The sequence below is a fragment of the Myotis myotis genome, unplaced genomic scaffold, assembly GCF_014108235.1.
Source record: "Myotis myotis isolate mMyoMyo1 unplaced genomic scaffold, mMyoMyo1.p scaffold_m19_p_3, whole genome shotgun sequence".
NCBI lineage: Eukaryota > Metazoa > Chordata > Mammalia > Chiroptera > Vespertilionidae > Myotis > Myotis myotis.
Genome location: NW_023416335.1, coordinates 25,349,260 through 25,361,387, shown reverse-complemented (window position 1 = coordinate 25,361,387; position 12,128 = coordinate 25,349,260). Strand labels below are relative to the sequence as shown.

The 12,128-nt window shown below is 43.4% G+C and overlaps 1 protein-coding gene across 12 annotated transcripts in view; it reads right to left on the bottom strand.

The window, feature by feature from the left end:
* Positions 1 to 12,128, bottom strand: part of CSGALNACT1 (chondroitin sulfate N-acetylgalactosaminyltransferase 1) — a 318,463-nt gene that overhangs the window by 196,400 nt on the left and 109,935 nt on the right. Inside the window, exons 4-6 of one of the 12 annotated variants that reach the window (XM_036300295.1) lie at positions 10,983 to 11,035; positions 9,174 to 9,258; positions 6,207 to 6,321 (exon numbers count right to left, since the gene is read on the bottom strand). The exons of the other annotated variants lie outside the window; for them this stretch is intronic. The gene's annotated coding sequence lies outside the window, so the exon portion shown is untranslated. The remainder of the gene's footprint in view (positions 1 to 6,206; positions 6,322 to 9,173; positions 9,259 to 10,982; positions 11,036 to 12,128) is intronic. 12 annotated transcript variants of the gene reach the window in all.

Genomic DNA, 12,128 nt, shown 5'->3' with positions numbered 1-12,128 from the left:
CTCAAACACCCACACTTCAGTAGAGCTAAGAAGTCTCCCCATTATTTTGCTGTCAACCTGAGCAGAGTGACTCGGCATTCTGCTGAGAGCTTTTTTCAAGGTAGTTTTGGGGCCAGTAAAAATAAAACAGCATAACTTCTTAAAAATTTCCAGTGCGGCACTTCTGGCCCAGAGAATATTTGATTTTCATTGCTGAACTGAAGGTACCTTCACCAGGTCAGCTATATATCCCTACTAATTGCGTTGTGAAGTCTCCCAGACAGGAGAGTTGTAGATGTTTAATACAGTACAAATAGCTGGAAGGTTTTTGTAATCCATTTCTTTCCTTTTTCACCCTACAGCTTGATAAACATACCACTCCCATCCACACCAAAGATGGAAATTTCTCTAGTATACTTTCATGGGTAGAAATGTGTTCTCCCCACCCCCTAAAAGGTATGTTGAAGTCCAAACCCCCAGGACCTAAGTATCTGATCTTATCTGGAAATAGTAATTTTGAAGATGCAATGAGGTCACACTGGAGTAAGGTGGGTCTCTAATCCAATATGGCTGGAGTCCTTATAAGAAGGCTAGAGGCCCAGTGCACAAATTCGTGCAGGAGTGGGGTCTCGCTGGCCCGCCCCAATGGAAGCCCATCGGGCCAGTCCAGGGGGGGAGGGGCCACGAGTGGTTGGCCGGCCAGTCCTGCCCCCAATCAGGGTGTTGGGGGCCGATCAGGGGCCGGACCAGTCAGGGGAGGGGGGACTAATCGGGGCCCGGATCAGGCTGGTTGGCTGCCGCAGTGCACATCATAGCCACCCGTCGTTCCAGTTGTTCTAGTCGTTCCGCTGTTCTGGCCACTGGGCTTTTATATATATAGATGACATGAAGACCCAGGGAGAGAACGTGCATACAGAGACAGAGATTGGGAGACACAGCTACAAGCCAAGAACGGCCAAGATTCAACAGCCACCACCAGCATCTGGGAGGGGGAAGGAAGAGCTTCCCTCTACAGGTGTCAGAGGGAGCACTGCCCTGCTGACACCTTTCAGGCTTACAGATTTCAGATTTCTAACCTCCAGGTTTGTGAGACAATACATTACTGTGGTTTTAAGTCACTCAGTTTGTGGTCATTTGTTGTAGCAGCCTTGGGAAACTAATACACACCATGACCAAGTGGGTTTTGTCCCTGAGATGCAAGGGTCGTTCAACATACACAAAACAATCGAGGTGATACACCACACTAATACAATGAAAGACGAAAACCACATGCTCATCTCAAAAGGTGCAGAAAAAACATTTGACAAAATACAACATATTTTCACGATAAAAATGCCCAACAGATTGGGTATAGAAGGAATATACCTCAACATAATAAAGGTCATATATGAGAAACACACAACCAACACCATACTCAATGGTGGAAGGTAGAAAGCTTTTCCTTCAAGATCAGGAACACGAAAAGGGTGCCCCCTCTCACCACTTCTGTTCACCATAGTACGACGTCCCAGCCAAAGCAATCAGTTTTTGCTCTGTGGTTTAAGCCTCCCAGTCTACGGTATTTGTTCCGGTAGCATGTGTTGACTAAGACAGTTGTCATGTAAGTGAGAACACAATTTAACAAAATGATGAAAACACCTCGGACACTCAGTAGTGGTCATCAGATAGCAACGGGGTAAGAACCCCTTCTTTGGACATTACAGGCACTTTAAGTACCAGAAATGTCTACATGATTGTGTTTAAGTTTCTGCATTCCTTTGTGTTCAATAGGAAATAAGATATGTTTTATTTCATGTTGCACAGCACTGCCCTGTGCCCTGAGGTTGGCTGCTGGAAGGAGGGAGAGGGAGAAGAGGACTCTCCTGAGCACACAGTGTTTAAAAATGCCTGGCCTGCGGCTGGCCACCTGCCACGGTCAGCGAGGACTGCGCAAGGCCATGCATGTTCGAGCCAAGGGCCTGGGCAAATCCAAGCTGCTGCGCAGCCCAGCCTCCCTGATGCTTACTCCTTGTCTATAGCATCCCCCTGTCTCCGGCTCCTCCCAGCACCGCCCCCGCGCATCTCTCACTCTACACCCTGGGTTGGCTGGGGTCATTCATGAAGGGATGGGAAGAAGGGGACAGATGAGAGGCATCCAGAGTGGGGCATTTAGGAAGGCTTCCCACTTTCCTCTTCATCTCTTCACCTTCCTGCTCAGCCTTTCAAGCCTTTTAGAAAGCTTCTCACACAATTTCTCCAATTTCATGGTAGTGTTCCTGGAAACGGTATATAAGAGAAGCCAGAATCCCAGAAAAAAAAATACTTCTGAAATCAGCACCACTTTTGCAGAGTTGGGGTTCCTTCATAGAGAAGGGCTGACTTTTGTTTATCGTCTATGTTTGTCTCGGAAAAGTATGGATATGTCCCCTAGAGAAACAACTGGCTTTTGTGTGTGTGTGCGTGTGTGTGTGTGTGTGTGTGTGTGTGTGTGTGTGTGTTTTATGCACCTGAACAACACAACTCATCTGGCCAAAATCAGCATTCACAGCCATCAAGGTTCACAGGGGCCACATACTCAACCAGTAGTGCTTTACACAACTTTAGAGTGATCGTCATAACATCCTTCTAGAATTTTCTATCCAACATAAATAGCACATGTCTCTCTCCTCATAGGTTTTATAAAGTTTTTAAAACTAATTATGTAATGCATCATTTTATACCATTTGAATATGGATGCTTTCCTAAGGCAATCAGAATCCTTGGGACAATGGTTTCAAATGCATCATTCAGTCAAGAAAGCAATGACTTACGTTGTGTCATCTATTTTCATTTAAATGTCTTAAGAAAATTGTTCTGCCTTTAAAGGCTCTCTCTCTCCTAGTTGATATGCAACCAAACCACCCTGTTCTTTTCCAAGAAAAACCTTTGTTTTCTCAAGTTAGAGTTGGGATTTTCGTATTTAGACTTAATAGCAGCAATCATTCTTTTTTATTTACCATATGCAGTTGGTAGGATTTTTATTTTACTGTTTTTCTTTCTGCTTTAGAGTAATATGCTGCTTTTTTTATTTTATTTTTTTGGTATGATAATGTCATAAGCCTAATTTTACCTTCTGTTAGGTCTTGATTATTCCCCCCAAAGGCTGATTTTTAAAATGAAAGCATTTAAAACTTAATGTTAGCGGAACGATTTTGTGGTCACATGCATTTATGGGAAAATAAGCCTACAGATACTGGTAATATTATTCCATGCAAATTAAGTCCCATGCAGCACATGTAGGAAGCAGCTTCCCTTCGGGGCTGATCCGATTGTAAAACTAAGGAGTTTTTAAAAGGTAATAAAGACAGGGAGGGCACATAACCGGGAAGCAGTGTGTCACTGCTGTTGTAGAACTGACTTCTGAGTGTCGTTTTCATCTGACAGAGAAAACTGCAGCCTAAGCATTAGACCCATGTTGTGAGAGTTTACTCCAAATTCACCTGACCAGTTTTTTGTTGGTACTTTTTAACAAACGAGAACAGGTGCCTCTTAAAGACAGTCGCGGAAACTGGCTGCAGGAATTGGTGAAACAGCTCCCTGTGAGGTTATCTGGAGCCAACTTGCAGGTTGAGAGAGATAACTCCCTTAACTGAAGTCAGAGGATGGGTTACAGGAACTGTCAGTTTCAGGGGGGGCAGGAAGTTGGCAGTGGATCAAGCTTAGTGGCTTGACAACCAAACTGTCAGTTCCCTGAGACCAAGCACTAAGTAAGATTTATCTCCGGTGTCCCAGCCCCTAGCATACGCTGGAACATGCGCCAGGCCTGCAATTCCCTTTCTGCCTTTCAGGTCTCAGCTCCAATGACAGCTCCTAAGAGAGGCCGAGTTTGACCAGCCCCTGCCCCAACTGTGTTTGCTGCCACAGAAGGCAGTGCAGACCATGAGGAACAGGCAAGGACAACCTTCAGGGAAGAAGTGGACACGAAACTGCCTGGAGTGAGAGCCACACCCTGTCAATGCCTACTGGTCTTTGGGCTCAACCTAACCCTGGACCACCCTTCTTCTTTCTGCCCTGTAAGACTTTTAATCTCACTGGGCTCTGTCTAATTAAGTAGGTTCTCAGCAGCATCAAAAAGGTTGTCCCAAAGTAAAAGAAACTGGAGGAACTGGAAAGGGAACAATAGGAAAAACAAAGGAGAAAGGGGAAAGAGGTACTTGAAATGTATTATAATTGAATGAAACCGAGATACACAAAAGACTGACTCACCTGGAATTTTAAACACTTTCAGGAGGTTTTTGCAAGAAGTAATTATGTAAAAGGGCTGAAAGAACAGGAATAGGAAGGCAGGCCACTGAGCGGTCACTTCCCAAAGCTAAGAAATCCAGCCTCAATTCACTGCTCACCACCTTGGACCAGCTGAACTCGGCCTCTACGGAGATATTTTGTAAATTCAACAGATGATCGTCGTTTTCATAGACCACATTCTGATATAAAAGCACACACCAAGGCTTACATAACTTCCAAGGTCGGTTAAAACCACCACATATATCATTTGCCAAAGGCTTTTAATGCTCTAAACGTCTACCTTCTGTGTTCTTTTTCTGATCGTTTATGGCTCACCAATAACTGGATGTGTCACGATGATCTATTTGCTAATGAATCCTCCCTGTCTCTTAAGGACTCTGAAGAGGGAAAATCAGGAGTAAATGTAAATGTTTTGCTAGGCCCTCTACGAGTACAAAATTAAAGAGGCCCGTTATCCTGAAAGGAAAACATTCTACTCAAATGAAATCTCATTTCCAAGTGATCCAACTGCAGAACAGTCAACAATAACAGGCTTTATGTCCAGACGGGAGAGGAGGAGAAAGGCATAGCATGCTTGCCCCTAGGTTAAGAAGGGTTATATTTAAACAATGAGGGATAAACATGGCCATAAGATGGGGTCTGAGAAAAATATGCTGGCTATTTTTTCTTTTTAATTAATGGAAATTTTGCCCCCAAATTTCCACAGAAACCTTTTTCTTTTCTAATCTGATTACTCACTGCACTATGAACCACTGCCAGGAAGAAGTCAAAGAGCTGCAAAACCCTATTAATCCCATCTGAAGCAATGTGGGGCAGGCCCGACGTAAAATCAGGGTCTCCCCAGTGCCTACATGGCCTGGCATAGTTGGCCATGCCAGGAGAGATGCATAAAAAAAAACAGAAAACACCAAGCTTGGGAGCTACTCACAACAGGAGGCAATACTGAGAACTACAACATTACCCCAAGTTTTGGGAGACAGGAAACCGGGTCAAGTAATTTAACACATTTTGACAAAAAAGTTTCCCTCTCTTCCCACACCTGCAAAGGAAGAGGGCTGCTTTTGGTTTTTAATATGTATTTATTGATTTTTAGAGAGAGAGGAAGGGGGATGGACAGAGAGATAGAAACATCGATGAGAGAGAAACATCATTGATCTGCTGCCTCCTACATGCCCCCTACCAGGGATCGATTGACAACCTGGGCATGTGCCCTGACCAGGAACCAAACCAGCAACCTTCAGGTTCATGGGTTGACACTCAACCACTGAGTCACACCATCTGCGCTGCTTTTGTTTTTTCTTCATTGATTTAGAGAGAGTAGAAGGGAGGGAGAGAGAAAGTGAAGCAGGGAAAGCGAAAGAGAGGGAGGGAAACATCAATGTGTTGTTCCACTTATTTATGCATTCACTGGTTGTTCCATCTGTGTGCCCTGACCAGGGGTGGAGCCTGCAACCTTGGTGCAGCAGGACACTAACCAACTGAAATACCCGGCCAGGGCAGAGCTGCTTTTCTCAATTAGGCCACAGACAAAGTGTAACTGCTCTTACCCGCTCCACGTCGCCATAAACAGATGGCAAAGTATCAAAAGAGTTCCTGAATTTACAGTGACATATCCATTTACCTTATCTAGAAATGTTCTTTGGAAATACTCACTTTTAAAAGAATAGTTTTTAGAAAACATACAATAAAAAGATGGGGGGGAGGGTGATTAGAAGGTAGAATTTTAATCAATTTAAACTGAACATCACTTCAGTCTCATCAAATGCTGACAAAATTAGGCCAATGAAGTTAAGCTTTATATTGTAACATAGAGTATATTCTTGTGTAAGGAAACCAACTAAATATACCAAGATTATATAAAGGATTTGTTTTCTTGTAAGAATCTTGTAGTTTGTTACATGTGGAAAAACCTGCATAAGACCAATGCATAAAGAAAGCAGGTGCCCGTAGAAACACCATCATACCTTTATACAGCACGTTATGCCTCTCCAGGTGCTGTTTTATGCATTACTTTATATTATTGTTAAAGTAATCATTATTCCGTGTGAAGAAATCAGCCCAGGGAAGTGGCTTAGCTACCTGTAAAAGAGAGTCAGTGATGGAATCCATCCCATAAAACCAGGTTCCTAAACCCTAAATCTGACGTTTTTATTATTCTCTCCCTCATTAAGGGCAAAAATTAATTTCCTTAATAAAGGTAGTATTGCATGGTGGTGGAGTATAGGCTAGGAAAACTAACAAATCTAAGTTCCAGGCCTTGTTCTGCCACGGATCAGCTGTTAACTTTAGACAAGTAATTTATCCACTCTGGCCTCAGTTTTATCACCTGGAACACGGGGATAACTGTATAATGGACCTACAATAGCCATTATCATTATACATGAATTTCTGGTTTTCCTTCCCTTCCCAGCATACTCTGCAGTTCTCACCCCCCTGCAGGTAGATGGTGCCATGTGACTAGTTCTGACTAATGAAATGTGAACAGATGGATGGCATGTCACCTCCAGGTTTGAACAATGAATGATGCTGCAGCCTTTCTCTTGCCCGGCCTTAGGCTGAGATGGCAGAGTCATACTGAGATTAAAGCAGCCTGGATCACTGAGTCACCTCATAGAGTGCTGAAGCCTGTTGACTGAAACCACTAAAACTGTGGGGTTGTGACCACAGAATTACCTAACATATGGCTATTAATGCATTCTTTATAGTTTGTGGGGAAGATCAAATGAAATTTAGAGGAAGTTCTTGATACAGTGCCTGTACAATCACCAATTAATAAAAGTCAACTCCATTGTTAAAATTGTACAGTGGCAAAATGTGAGAACCAGAACCGTAATCTCAAGATGCCTAATTTGTAGTCCATTTATTCCCTCACCAAATATTTACTGAGTATCTACAATGGGCAAGGCATTATGGACAGAGGTGAATATATAGTGTTGAACAAGAAAGACACTGTAGTTCATACAGCCCCAAGGAAACAATAAGTCTTTAAACATTATCTAGAGCCCCCTTTCTGAGGGAGGTTATCCAATTCTCCATAAATATGTATGGGTATATCCCAGTGACTTGGAAAGGACTGAAGGCCTGCCCTGGCAAGGATCTGATGTACAATAGCACCCATTTAAGAAGCTCCCAAGGCCTCAACTTGGCCTGCACACAGGACTCACTAACCATCCTGGCTGCTGATGAGAGCTCTAAATGTCCAATGCAGCTGGTGGAAATGACAGATACCCAGTGAAAGATTTCTGATTCCCATCAGAGATCATATAGTGAACAAATACAGGGTGGGGCAAAGTAGGTCTACAGTAGTGAATACACAAAACACAGAATTTGTTCTTATATTATTACTAGAGGCCTGGTGCACAGATTCGTGCACATTGAAAGTGAAATAATTAGAAGGTGGTGGCTGGGTGGGACTGGGCAAGAAGGGCCGGACACCCCCTGGAACCAACCTCTCATGGTCCCTCTCCAGACGCCTGCACCTGGGGTGGTGCTGGGGCTCGAAGGGCATCTGTGGAGTGAATGGGGTCCTTCTAGCAGGTGGGGTCCCTCACCTGGCCTGTGGGGATTGGGCCGAAACCTGCAGTCTGACATCCCCCAAGGGGTCCTGGAGTGCCAGAGGGCACTCTGCAAAGTTGCTGTCACTCTGCAGTTCCTGCATTGAGTGTCTGCCCCTTGGTGGTCAGTGTGCATCACATCTACTGGCTGGTCGCTTAGCCTTTTATATATATAGATTTATTAATTATGGTATTATTTTCCATACAAACACCTGTAAACCTACTTTTGCCCCACCCTGTATCTTATTAGCATTAACATCTCACATCACATCCTATAACACATGCCAGGCATGGCATCACTGTAATAAAAAATATTTGTATATCCAGCTCACTTTATGAAATATATATGTATATATATATATATATATATATATATATATATATATATACTGTATTTGTATTTATAAATATAAATACACATCTAAATCTCCTAATATTTTGTTATGATTATTTTTTTGCTAATTCTCACCTGAGGATATTTTTCTACTGATTTTTTTTATTTTTAGAGTGAGTGGAAGAAAGGGGGAGAGACAGAAACATCGATGTGAGAGAGGCACATTGATTGATTGCCTCCCACATGGGCCCCAAGCAGGGCCAGGGATCAAGCCTGCAACTGAGGTACATGCCCTTGACCAGAATGGAACCCGGGACCCTTCCCTATCCACTGAGCCAAACCAGCTAGGGCAATCTCCCAATATTTTAATCTTAGTGCTTTCTCCTTGATTCTTAAAACTATCCTTTTCTGAAGCAGGAGTTTCTCCAAAGACTCCTAGAATACAGCTGCTAGAATATTCTTGACAGAACACCAAACTGCTGCTAGACATGTTCTCAATGTAATAGCTTTGAGTCCTTGATACAGCCATATTTTCATTTACTTGGGTAAAATGATTACATCTGGAAGATGTATATACTTGGACTCAAAACGCAAAATCAGTACCCCACTGCAACAGAAAAAAACAACACTATAAATTCTAGACCAATTCCTGTAGGATTTAACAGTGAGGCACTATATAGCATTGCTCAGTAGTCGATCTGTCACACTCAAATCTAATTTAAATTTCCAACAACTTTGCTTCAGAAGTTTTTCCATGAAATTTGGTCTTTGTCTGACTTGCCTGCTGTAAATTCTATTAACCGAACTCTGCAGGGCCTTATGCTATTCTTGAATAATTCTACACTTAGGGGTGGGAGGGGAAGATAGGAAAACTCTAGCAAACACCTTAGTTATTTCAGAAAGTAAACTTATAAGTTTAAGACTTAAACTTTGGTTGTGTACCCCTTCAGATTATCCAAAAAGCTGGATTCAATGCTTAAACAATTATATTTTCCAAGAAATAAGAAAGAAACCCTAATGAAACCCATTAAGCTTGCACCCACCCTGACAGACTCAGTCTGCGTAAATATGACACCAGGTCTCCCGCCTGATCCTCTCCTGCCCTTTCTTCAGCAACGATGGGAACATCTGGAACAGAGGCAGAATCAGTGTCATTTTTCTGGCTCATCTATCTGAAGTCTCTCCTTCCTCAAGGTTTTCCTGTCTCCTTTCAGAATTTACCTGGCTCACCAGTAACAGTGACCTGTAGGTCCTGCACGGCTCTTTTTCCAACCATTATTCCCTTCCTCACATCTCCTCCCAAGACCTTGCAAATGTCTTCAAGCTCCTTCAGAAAACCCAAATGCCCCCGCCGTGCTGCTTCCTGAAGTCAGCCTGCTAGACACACTCCATGACCCACCCCAGGGGAGTCTGGGGTTTCGCCAGTGATAGTAGATGGGAGTGTGAAGAATGACATAAGTGGAGCCATTTTTAAATGGAACCAGAGCAGCCATTCCAGAGGAATTCCTTGAACCTTTGGAATGTTTTAACTGGGCAAAAAACCTTTGGCCTGGACCAAAGCAACACTGTCTTTAAACAGCTGTTTGCAAAGCTAACAGGAAAGCAGATATTCTGACCACAAGGACTGATGATTATGGATTCTTTCTGAAGACAGAGTCAGTCATCAGCCATGTTTAGCTACAGAATAATTCAACTTGTTAGCACCAACAGAAATTTCTTCTACTCGTGTCATCATTTCCCTTCCTGTTCTCATAAACTCCTTGCCTTCACCCTGTATTCAGGACACCATTTGGGTTTCGGTCTGAATCGGTGTTTCCAGAACTGCAATTTATTTTTATCAGGTAAGTACTTATTGCCTCTGATTTTGGCTTTTTATTTTTAGGTTAACAGGAGTTAATCAGATAGTAAACCCAACCACTGCAGATTAACAAAATGCCTTAATCTGTTAAGAAGATGTCTACAAAACAGTACGGCTGCTAAGGTTTGGAGCACTGGGGCCAGCCTGGGACTCCACTTGGAGTCCTTCAAGTATTCCTGCATGGACAGTTCTGTCCACACCAGCCCCACCTCAGGGGATAGGCCATTAAAATGAGATGTTCCCACAAGCAGACCTTTCAAAAATAAGTACATGGTCTGTTTGTTTTTAGTTTCACAACACATGCTCAAGGCATTTTTTAAAATGTATAAATAGACGATGGGAGAAAATGGCAGCCAAATAGGCAGATCTTTCTTGCACCCTCTCCCAGACCTAGACTGGGAATAAAACTGAAGTGGGGAACATACACCCAGAATTATCAACTGAGGCTCAGCTGAGCTGGAGACATAGCGAGGAAGGAAGAAAAAAACTGGAGACCGATAGGCAGGGCGAGGTCTCGAGAGGAGCTGACCCAGCTTCCAGGGGTGGCAGGTGGAGAGTGAGGAGGGATCTCTCAGCTACAGGAGTGACTGTTCCCTTAGAAGGTCGAGGTCTGGAACCCAGGCTGAGGTCCGGAACGAGTCCCAAGGCCCGCAGACCACGTAACATCCAGCTGCCAAAGGTGGCAGCTGGCCACTAGGGAGTCTGGCACCAATAGACTGGAACTGGTCAGAGAGAAAGCCTCAGTTTGTGTGTGAGAGTGGGAGCGCGCGCGCACACGCCTGTGTGTGTGTGTGTGTGTGTGTGTGTGTGTGTGTGTGTGTGAAAGAGAGAGAGAGAGAGAGAGAGAGAGAGAGAGAGAGAGAGAGAGAGTGTGTGTGTGAAAGAGAGAGAGAGAGAGAGAGAGAGAGAGAGAGAGAGAGAGAGAGAGTGTGTGTGTGTGTGTGTGTGTGTGTGTGTAACCCAGGGCACAGGAGTTTAATTTGCAGCTACTCACCTGAGGCTTTGGTGCAGGGAGGGCGATGCAGACTTGAGGTGCCTAAGGAGAGGCTGAATGGGAAGCATTGCGGGGAGACATGGAAAAGCAACAGTCAGGAGTCCTACATTTGATGGTATCCTCCCAAACCAAAATGGCCATTTTTTCTGAGAGGAGGTCACCACTCCCAGAAGCCACAGCTCAGAGAAAAGGAAAAAAACCCGCCCTGGGTGATACAGCCTGCCCCACCCTCAGGAGCCTGCCTGCCACACCCTGTATTTGACCTCATCAGAGGAGACATCAGCAGAGCCCAAGCCTATGGGTTAGAACAGTTTCAGGAAGTGACAGTGACTGGAATGGGGATGGAGCCATCCCTCCCACTATCCCAGGAACCTGACTGGGGCTTTCCCCACATGGGAGAGCTGATAGAAACTCCAGCTTCCCAGCTGATCCCATTGGACTGCACACAAGGATCTCTGCCCAGCCGAGGGCATGAAATTAGAGATCAACTACAGTAAAAACACTCAAACACATCCAAACACATGGACGCTAAATAGCATGTTACTAAATAATGAATAGATTACCAAAGAGATCAAGGAAGAAATAAAAAAACTTCCTGGAAACAAATGAAAATGAACACACAACAACCCAAAATCAGTGGAACACAGTGAAAGCAGTCCTGAGAGGGACATTCATAGCATTATAGGCCTCAAAAAACAAGAAAAACTTTGAATAAACTATCTAACTCTACAACTAAAAGAACTAGAAAGACAGCAACAAGAAAAGCCCAAAGTAGCAGGAAGGAAATAAGAAACATTAGAGAGAAAATAAATGACATAGAGATTAATATATATATATATATATATATATATATATATATATATATATATATATATATCATAAATGAAACCAAGAGCTGGTTCTTTGAAAAGACAAATAAGATTAATGAACCTTTAGCCAGACTCATTAAAAACAAAGAGAGAGGGCCTAAATTAACAAAATCAGAAACAAAAGAGGTGAGGTAACAACTGACCCCACAGAAACACAACGAATCAGAAAAAAATACTATGAACAACTATATTCCAACAAGCTGGGCAACCTGGACAAAATGGACATATTCCTAGAAAAATACAACCTTCCAAAACTAAATCAGGAAGAATAAGAAAA